Below are 7884 nucleotides of genomic sequence, written 5' to 3'. Positions count from 1 at the left end.
AATAAACAGGTAACTTTCTTTGGAGTGGAAGCGGAGAGATCGCACCAGATGCCAATTCTAGATGTTATCACACCTGTGGTCACTGCAGCAGCAGGTGAATCCACTTTGTCCAAAAGGGATCTATTCCATTCAATTGCAAATGATCTAGATAAGACAGAGAACTGCAGCACGGGGACATAGCCGAGTTGGTCAGGTTGAGTGGTGATGAGTTTGCTATTTGGATGAATAAAGAAAGTCAAAAGTGTGAAAGATAAAAAACAAAAGGAGGAAGTGTGAAAAGTGAATGGGCCAAATTGAGGTGCATATGAAGACGTATGCTTTCTTCCAATTCATTAAATCGGGCTAATATGAATCAGGTGAATTGAGTTCTGCTTTTGGAAACTGGGTTAAGAAGGGGTGCACCGTTCCTGGAGGTACTGCAATACCAGGTCAATGCGTGGAGTGGACAGAGCAAGCTCTTTTTCCATCTCCCTGTTCTAAAAATCCATTTAATATATGGTCCCCAGATAGGGGACGTATCAGATATTAAACTGATAAGAACAGATACTACACTTGATCTTAGCCAAAAGGCCGAGAAGCGATAACCAGAATTGGTTTGGGCCTCGAGTGGCACCCTGGCCTATGCCGGACACATCTTAGGGAGAGAGAGCGAGAGGGAGACAAACCCACGCCTACACAAGACATTTTGTCACCCAAGCCAACCCTTGAAAAGGCTGCTTTGCAGAGCCAAAACAAGAAGAATGGTGCGTTTTGCAGCCGCCGCCCACTGCAATGAATCTGAATAACTCCTCCTTTAGGGCGCAAGCAACTCCCCTCCCCCTTGCAGTCTTTCCAATTCACGATACAAAAAGACGGACAGGACAGGTTGCCTGACTTTCCGTCACTGCCACCCTTTGCCATCCTTACCCGTAGAAAGCCCTTTCATCATCCCCAAACCCTAATCTTTTCCCTTTCCTTCCCAGCCCCCAAACCCTGCCCTCTGTACCTTTCTCACCACCCGCTTCCCTTCTCCTGTCATCCCCCTACCACCCGGGAAAAAAAGAGATTGCCCCCTCCTTCCACTAGCCCACCCTCCCACCCAAAGAACAACTTCTTCTGCGCAGCTTGTTTTCTAGGCAGCAGCGCTATTGTGATGTCATCGGGGGGCATTGTGACAAGCCGCCAGTGTTCCGTCTCTTCATGTTGTGCACAGTTCAAACGGAAAATACATCAACAGGCAGACTACAGAAAAGCTTACTATCAAAGGTTAGAGGGGGGCTTTCTCAGAGGGCTTTTTACAGTTTTTCTATTCCCAATTAGCCGTTTAAGTGTACTTATTGAAAGTAGTAATTCTTTCATAGGCCGCCCTTTCTTAGTATTTGACGTTCCTTATATTGCGGTATGAGGCTTCGCAGTAGGTTGCAAACATTCATCACCCATGACTGTCCCCAATTGAGCTCAGAAGCTCAATGTCTATCATGACCTCTCTTTTAGAATGTCCAAGAGCAAGCAAACTATTCCTCCAGGAGAGGGCGCCAACAGACTACTAAAGAGATCATCATTACTCAAAGAAAACCCCAAAAACCAATGCATGATAGGAATAAACAGGTAACTTTCTTTGGAGTGGAAGCGGAGAGATCGCACCAGATGCCAATTCTAGATGTTATCACACCTGTGGTCACTGCAGCAGCAGGTGAATCCACTTTGTCCAAAAGGGATCTATTCCATTCAATTGCAAATGATCTAGATAAGACAGAGAACTGCAGCACGGGGACATAGCCGAGTTGGTCAGGTTGAGTGGTGATGAGTTTGCTATTTGGATGAATAAAGAAAGTCAAAAGTGTGAAAGATAAAAAACAAAAGGAGGAAGTGTGAAAAGTGAATGGGCCAAATTGAGGTGCATATGAAGACGTATGCTTTCTTCCAATTCATTAAATCGGGCTAATATGAATCAGGTGAATTGAGTTCTGCTTTTGGAAACTGGGTTAAGAAGGGGTGCACCGTTCCTGGAGGTACTGCAATACCAGGTCAATGCGTGGAGTGGACAGAGCAAGCTCTTTTTCCATCTCCCTGTTCTAAAAATCCATTTAATATATGGTCCCCAGATAGGGGACGTATCAGATATTAAACTGATAAGAACAGATACTACACTTGATCTTAGCCAAAAGGCCGAGAAGCGATAACCAGAATTGGTTTGGGCCTCGAGTGGCACCCTGGCCTATGCCGGACACATCTTAGGGAGAGAGAGCGAGAGGGAGACAAACCCACGCCTACACAAGACATTTTGTCACCCAAGCCAACCCTTGAAAAGGCTGCTTTGCAGAGCCAAAACAAGAAGAATGGTGCGTTTTGCAGCCGCCGCCCACTGCAATGAATCTGAATAACTCCTCCTTTAGGGCGCAAGCAACTCCCCTCCCCCTTGCAGTCTTTCCAATTCACGATACAAAAAGACGGACAGGACAGGTTGCCTGACTTTCCGTCACTGCCACCCTTTGCCATCCTTACCCGTAGAAAGCCCTTTCATCATCCCCAAACCCTAATCTTTTCCCTTTCCTTCCCAGCCCCCAAACCCTGCCCTCTGTACCTTTCTCACCACCCGCTTCCCTTCTCCTGTCATCCCCCTACCACCCGGGAAAAAAAGAGATTGCCCCCTCCTTCCACTAGCCCACCCTCCCACCCAAAGAACAACTTCTTCTGCGCAGCTTGTTTTCTAGGCAGCAGCGCTATTGTGATGTCATCGGGGGGCATTGTGACAAGCCGCCAGTGTTCCGTCTCTTCATGTTGTGCACAGTTCAAACGGAAAATACATCAACAGGCAGACTACAGAAAAGCTTACTATCAAAGGTTAGAGGGGGGCTTTCTCAGAGGGCTTTTTACAGTTTTTCTATTCCCAATTAGCCGTTTAAGTGTACTTATTGAAAGTAGTAATTCTTTCATAGGCCGCCCTTTCTTAGTATTTGACGTTCCTTATATTGCGGTATGAGGCTTCGCAGTAGGTTGCAAACATTCATCACCCATGACTGTCCCCAATTGAGCTCAGAAGCTCAATGTCTATCATGACCTCTCTTTTAGAATGTCCAAGAGCAAGCAAACTATTCCTCCAGGAGAGGGCGCCAACAGACTACTAAAGAGATCATCATTACTCAAAGAAAACCCCAAAAACCAATGCATGATAGGAATAAACAGGTAACTTTCTTTGGAGTGGAAGCGGAGAGATCGCACCAGATGCCAATTCTAGATGTTATCACACCTGTGGTCACTGCAGCAGCAGGTGAATCCACTTTGTCCAAAAGGGATCTATTCCATTCAATTGCAAATGATCTAGATAAGACAGAGAACTGCAGCACGGGGACATAGCCGAGTTGGTCAGGTTGAGTGGTGATGAGTTTGCTATTTGGATGAATAAAGAAAGTCAAAAGTGTGAAAGATAAAAAACAAAAGGAGGAAGTGTGAAAAGTGAATGGGCCAAATTGAGGTGCATATGAAGACGTATGCTTTCTTCCAATTCATTAAATCGGGCTAATATGAATCAGGTGAATTGAGTTCTGCTTTTGGAAACTGGGTTAAGAAGGGGTGCACCGTTCCTGGAGGTACTGCAATACCAGGTCAATGCGTGGAGTGGACAGAGCAAGCTCTTTTTCCATCTCCCTGTTCTAAAAATCCATTTAATATATGGTCCCCAGATAGGGGACGTATCAGATATTAAACTGATAAGAACAGATACTACACTTGATCTTAGCCAAAAGGCCGAGAAGCGATAACCAGAATTGGTTTGGGCCTCGAGTGGCACCCTGGCCTATGCCGGACACATCTTAGGGAGAGAGAGCGAGAGGGAGACAAACCCACGCCTACACAAGACATTTTGTCACCCAAGCCAACCCTTGAAAAGGCTGCTTTGCAGAGCCAAAACAAGAAGAATGGTGCGTTTTGCAGCCGCCGCCCACTGCAATGAATCTGAATAACTCCTCCTTTAGGGCGCAAGCAACTCCCCTCCCCCTTGCAGTCTTTCCAATTCACGATACAAAAAGACGGACAGGACAGGTTGCCTGACTTTCCGTCACTGCCACCCTTTGCCATCCTTACCCGTAGAAAGCCCTTTCATCATCCCCAAACCCTAATCTTTTCCCTTTCCTTCCCAGCCCCCAAACCCTGCCCTCTGTACCTTTCTCACCACCCGCTTCCCTTCTCCTGTCATCCCCCTACCACCCGGGAAAAAAAGAGATTGCCCCCTCCTTCCACTAGCCCACCCTCCCACCCAAAGAACAACTTCTTCTGCGCAGCTTGTTTTCTAGGCAGCAGCGCTATTGTGATGTCATCGGGGGGCATTGTGACAAGCCGCCAGTGTTCCGTCTCTTCATGTTGTGCACAGTTCAAACGGAAAATACATCAACAGGCAGACTACAGAAAAGCTTACTATCAAAGGTTAGAGGGGGGCTTTCTCAGAGGGCTTTTTACAGTTTTTCTATTCCCAATTAGCCGTTTAAGTGTACTTATTGAAAGTAGTAATTCTTTCATAGGCCGCCCTTTCTTAGTATTTGACGTTCCTTATATTGCGGTATGAGGCTTCGCAGTAGGTTGCAAACATTCATCACCCATGACTGTCCCCAATTGAGCTCAGAAGCTCAATGTCTATCATGACCTCTCTTTTAGAATGTCCAAGAGCAAGCAAACTATTCCTCCAGGAGAGGGCGCCAACAGACTACTAAAGAGATCATCATTACTCAAAGAAAACCCCAAAAACCAATGCATGATAGGAATAAACAGGTAACTTTCTTTGGAGTGGAAGCGGAGAGATCGCACCAGATGCCAATTCTAGATGTTATCACACCTGTGGTCACTGCAGCAGCAGGTGAATCCACTTTGTCCAAAAGGGATCTATTCCATTCAATTGCAAATGATCTAGATAAGACAGAGAACTGCAGCACGGGGACATAGCCGAGTTGGTCAGGTTGAGTGGTGATGAGTTTGCTATTTGGATGAATAAAGAAAGTCAAAAGTGTGAAAGATAAAAAACAAAAGGAGGAAGTGTGAAAAGTGAATGGGCCAAATTGAGGTGCATATGAAGACGTATGCTTTCTTCCAATTCATTAAATCGGGCTAATATGAATCAGGTGAATTGAGTTCTGCTTTTGGAAACTGGGTTAAGAAGGGGTGCACCGTTCCTGGAGGTACTGCAATACCAGGTCAATGCGTGGAGTGGACAGAGCAAGCTCTTTTTCCATCTCCCTGTTCTAAAAATCCATTTAATATATGGTCCCCAGATAGGGGACGTATCAGATATTAAACTGATAAGAACAGATACTACACTTGATCTTAGCCAAAAGGCCGAGAAGCGATAACCAGAATTGGTTTGGGCCTCGAGTGGCACCCTGGCCTATGCCGGACACATCTTAGGGAGAGAGAGCGAGAGGGAGACAAACCCACGCCTACACAAGACATTTTGTCACCCAAGCCAACCCTTGAAAAGGCTGCTTTGCAGAGCCAAAACAAGAAGAATGGTGCGTTTTGCAGCCGCCGCCCACTGCAATGAATCTGAATAACTCCTCCTTTAGGGCGCAAGCAACTCCCCTCCCCCTTGCAGTCTTTCCAATTCACGATACAAAAAGACGGACAGGACAGGTTGCCTGACTTTCCGTCACTGCCACCCTTTGCCATCCTTACCCGTAGAAAGCCCTTTCATCATCCCCAAACCCTAATCTTTTCCCTTTCCTTCCCAGCCCCCAAACCCTGCCCTCTGTACCTTTCTCACCACCCGCTTCCCTTCTCCTGTCATCCCCCTACCACCCGGGAAAAAAAGAGATTGCCCCCTCCTTCCACTAGCCCACCCTCCCACCCAAAGAACAACTTCTTCTGCGCAGCTTGTTTTCTAGGCAGCAGCGCTATTGTGATGTCATCGGGGGGCATTGTGACAAGCCGCCAGTGTTCCGTCTCTTCATGTTGTGCACAGTTCAAACGGAAAATACATCAACAGGCAGACTACAGAAAAGCTTACTATCAAAGGTTAGAGGGGGGCTTTCTCAGAGGGCTTTTTACAGTTTTTCTATTCCCAATTAGCCGTTTAAGTGTACTTATTGAAAGTAGTAATTCTTTCATAGGCCGCCCTTTCTTAGTATTTGACGTTCCTTATATTGCGGTATGAGGCTTCGCAGTAGGTTGCAAACATTCATCACCCATGACTGTCCCCAATTGAGCTCAGAAGCTCAATGTCTATCATGACCTCTCTTTTAGAATGTCCAAGAGCAAGCAAACTATTCCTCCAGGAGAGGGCGCCAACAGACTACTAAAGAGATCATCATTACTCAAAGAAAACCCCAAAAACCAATGCATGATAGGAATAAACAGGTAACTTTCTTTGGAGTGGAAGCGGAGAGATCGCACCAGATGCCAATTCTAGATGTTATCACACCTGTGGTCACTGCAGCAGCAGGTGAATCCACTTTGTCCAAAAGGGATCTATTCCATTCAATTGCAAATGATCTAGATAAGACAGAGAACTGCAGCACGGGGACATAGCCGAGTTGGTCAGGTTGAGTGGTGATGAGTTTGCTATTTGGATGAATAAAGAAAGTCAAAAGTGTGAAAGATAAAAAACAAAAGGAGGAAGTGTGAAAAGTGAATGGGCCAAATTGAGGTGCATATGAAGACGTATGCTTTCTTCCAATTCATTAAATCGGGCTAATATGAATCAGGTGAATTGAGTTCTGCTTTTGGAAACTGGGTTAAGAAGGGGTGCACCGTTCCTGGAGGTACTGCAATACCAGGTCAATGCGTGGAGTGGACAGAGCAAGCTCTTTTTCCATCTCCCTGTTCTAAAAATCCATTTAATATATGGTCCCCAGATAGGGGACGTATCAGATATTAAACTGATAAGAACAGATACTACACTTGATCTTAGCCAAAAGGCCGAGAAGCGATAACCAGAATTGGTTTGGGCCTCGAGTGGCACCCTGGCCTATGCCGGACACATCTTAGGGAGAGAGAGCGAGAGGGAGACAAACCCACGCCTACACAAGACATTTTGTCACCCAAGCCAACCCTTGAAAAGGCTGCTTTGCAGAGCCAAAACAAGAAGAATGGTGCGTTTTGCAGCCGCCGCCCACTGCAATGAATCTGAATAACTCCTCCTTTAGGGCGCAAGCAACTCCCCTCCCCCTTGCAGTCTTTCCAATTCACGATACAAAAAGACGGACAGGACAGGTTGCCTGACTTTCCGTCACTGCCACCCTTTGCCATCCTTACCCGTAGAAAGCCCTTTCATCATCCCCAAACCCTAATCTTTTCCCTTTCCTTCCCAGCCCCCAAACCCTGCCCTCTGTACCTTTCTCACCACCCGCTTCCCTTCTCCTGTCATCCCCCTACCACCCGGGAAAAAAAGAGATTGCCCCCTCCTTCCACTAGCCCACCCTCCCACCCAAAGAACAACTTCTTCTGCGCAGCTTGTTTTCTAGGCAGCAGCGCTATTGTGATGTCATCGGGGGGCATTGTGACAAGCCGCCAGTGTTCCGTCTCTTCATGTTGTGCACAGTTCAAACGGAAAATACATCAACAGGCAGACTACAGAAAAGCTTACTATCAAAGGTTAGAGGGGGGCTTTCTCAGAGGGCTTTTTACAGTTTTTCTATTCCCAATTAGCCGTTTAAGTGTACTTATTGAAAGTAGTAATTCTTTCATAGGCCGCCCTTTCTTAGTATTTGACGTTCCTTATATTGCGGTATGAGGCTTCGCAGTAGGTTGCAAACATTCATCACCCATGACTGTCCCCAATTGAGCTCAGAAGCTCAATGTCTATCATGACCTCTCTTTTAGAATGTCCAAGAGCAAGCAAACTATTCCTCCAGGAGAGGGCGCCAACAGACTACTAAAGAGATCATCATTACTCAAAGAAAACCCCAAAAACCAATGCAT

At 46.3% G+C, this 7884-nt stretch overlaps 5 non-coding genes across 5 annotated transcripts; all 5 read right to left on the bottom strand.

The window, feature by feature from the left end:
• Window positions 1-391: 391 nt before the first annotated feature.
• On the bottom strand, window positions 392-582 carry LOC142288478 (U2 spliceosomal RNA). Its single transcript, XR_012749244.1, has one exon. It is a non-coding gene; the product is annotated as a U2 spliceosomal RNA (small nuclear RNA).
• A 1387-nt stretch (window positions 583-1969) lies between these two features.
• LOC142288477 (U2 spliceosomal RNA) lies at window positions 1970-2160 on the bottom strand. Its single transcript, XR_012749243.1, has one exon. It is a non-coding gene; the product is annotated as a U2 spliceosomal RNA (small nuclear RNA).
• Window positions 2161-3547: 1387 nt separating this feature from the next.
• Window positions 3548-3738, bottom strand: LOC142288476 (U2 spliceosomal RNA). The gene has a single exon (XR_012749242.1). It is a non-coding gene; the product is annotated as a U2 spliceosomal RNA (small nuclear RNA).
• A 1387-nt stretch (window positions 3739-5125) lies between these two features.
• Window positions 5126-5316, bottom strand: LOC142288475 (U2 spliceosomal RNA). Its single transcript, XR_012749241.1, has one exon. It is a non-coding gene; the product is annotated as a U2 spliceosomal RNA (small nuclear RNA).
• Window positions 5317-6703: 1387 nt separating this feature from the next.
• LOC142288474 (U2 spliceosomal RNA) lies at window positions 6704-6894 on the bottom strand. The gene has a single exon (XR_012749240.1). It is a non-coding gene; the product is annotated as a U2 spliceosomal RNA (small nuclear RNA).
• Window positions 6895-7884: the final 990 nt, after the last annotated feature.

Source organism: Anomaloglossus baeobatrachus, unplaced genomic scaffold, assembly GCF_048569485.1.
Source record: "Anomaloglossus baeobatrachus isolate aAnoBae1 unplaced genomic scaffold, aAnoBae1.hap1 Scaffold_835, whole genome shotgun sequence".
Lineage (NCBI taxonomy): Eukaryota > Metazoa > Chordata > Amphibia > Anura > Aromobatidae > Anomaloglossus > Anomaloglossus baeobatrachus.
The sequence above is the reverse complement of the archived record's forward strand: the minus strand, read 5'-3'. Positions and strand labels throughout refer to the sequence as shown.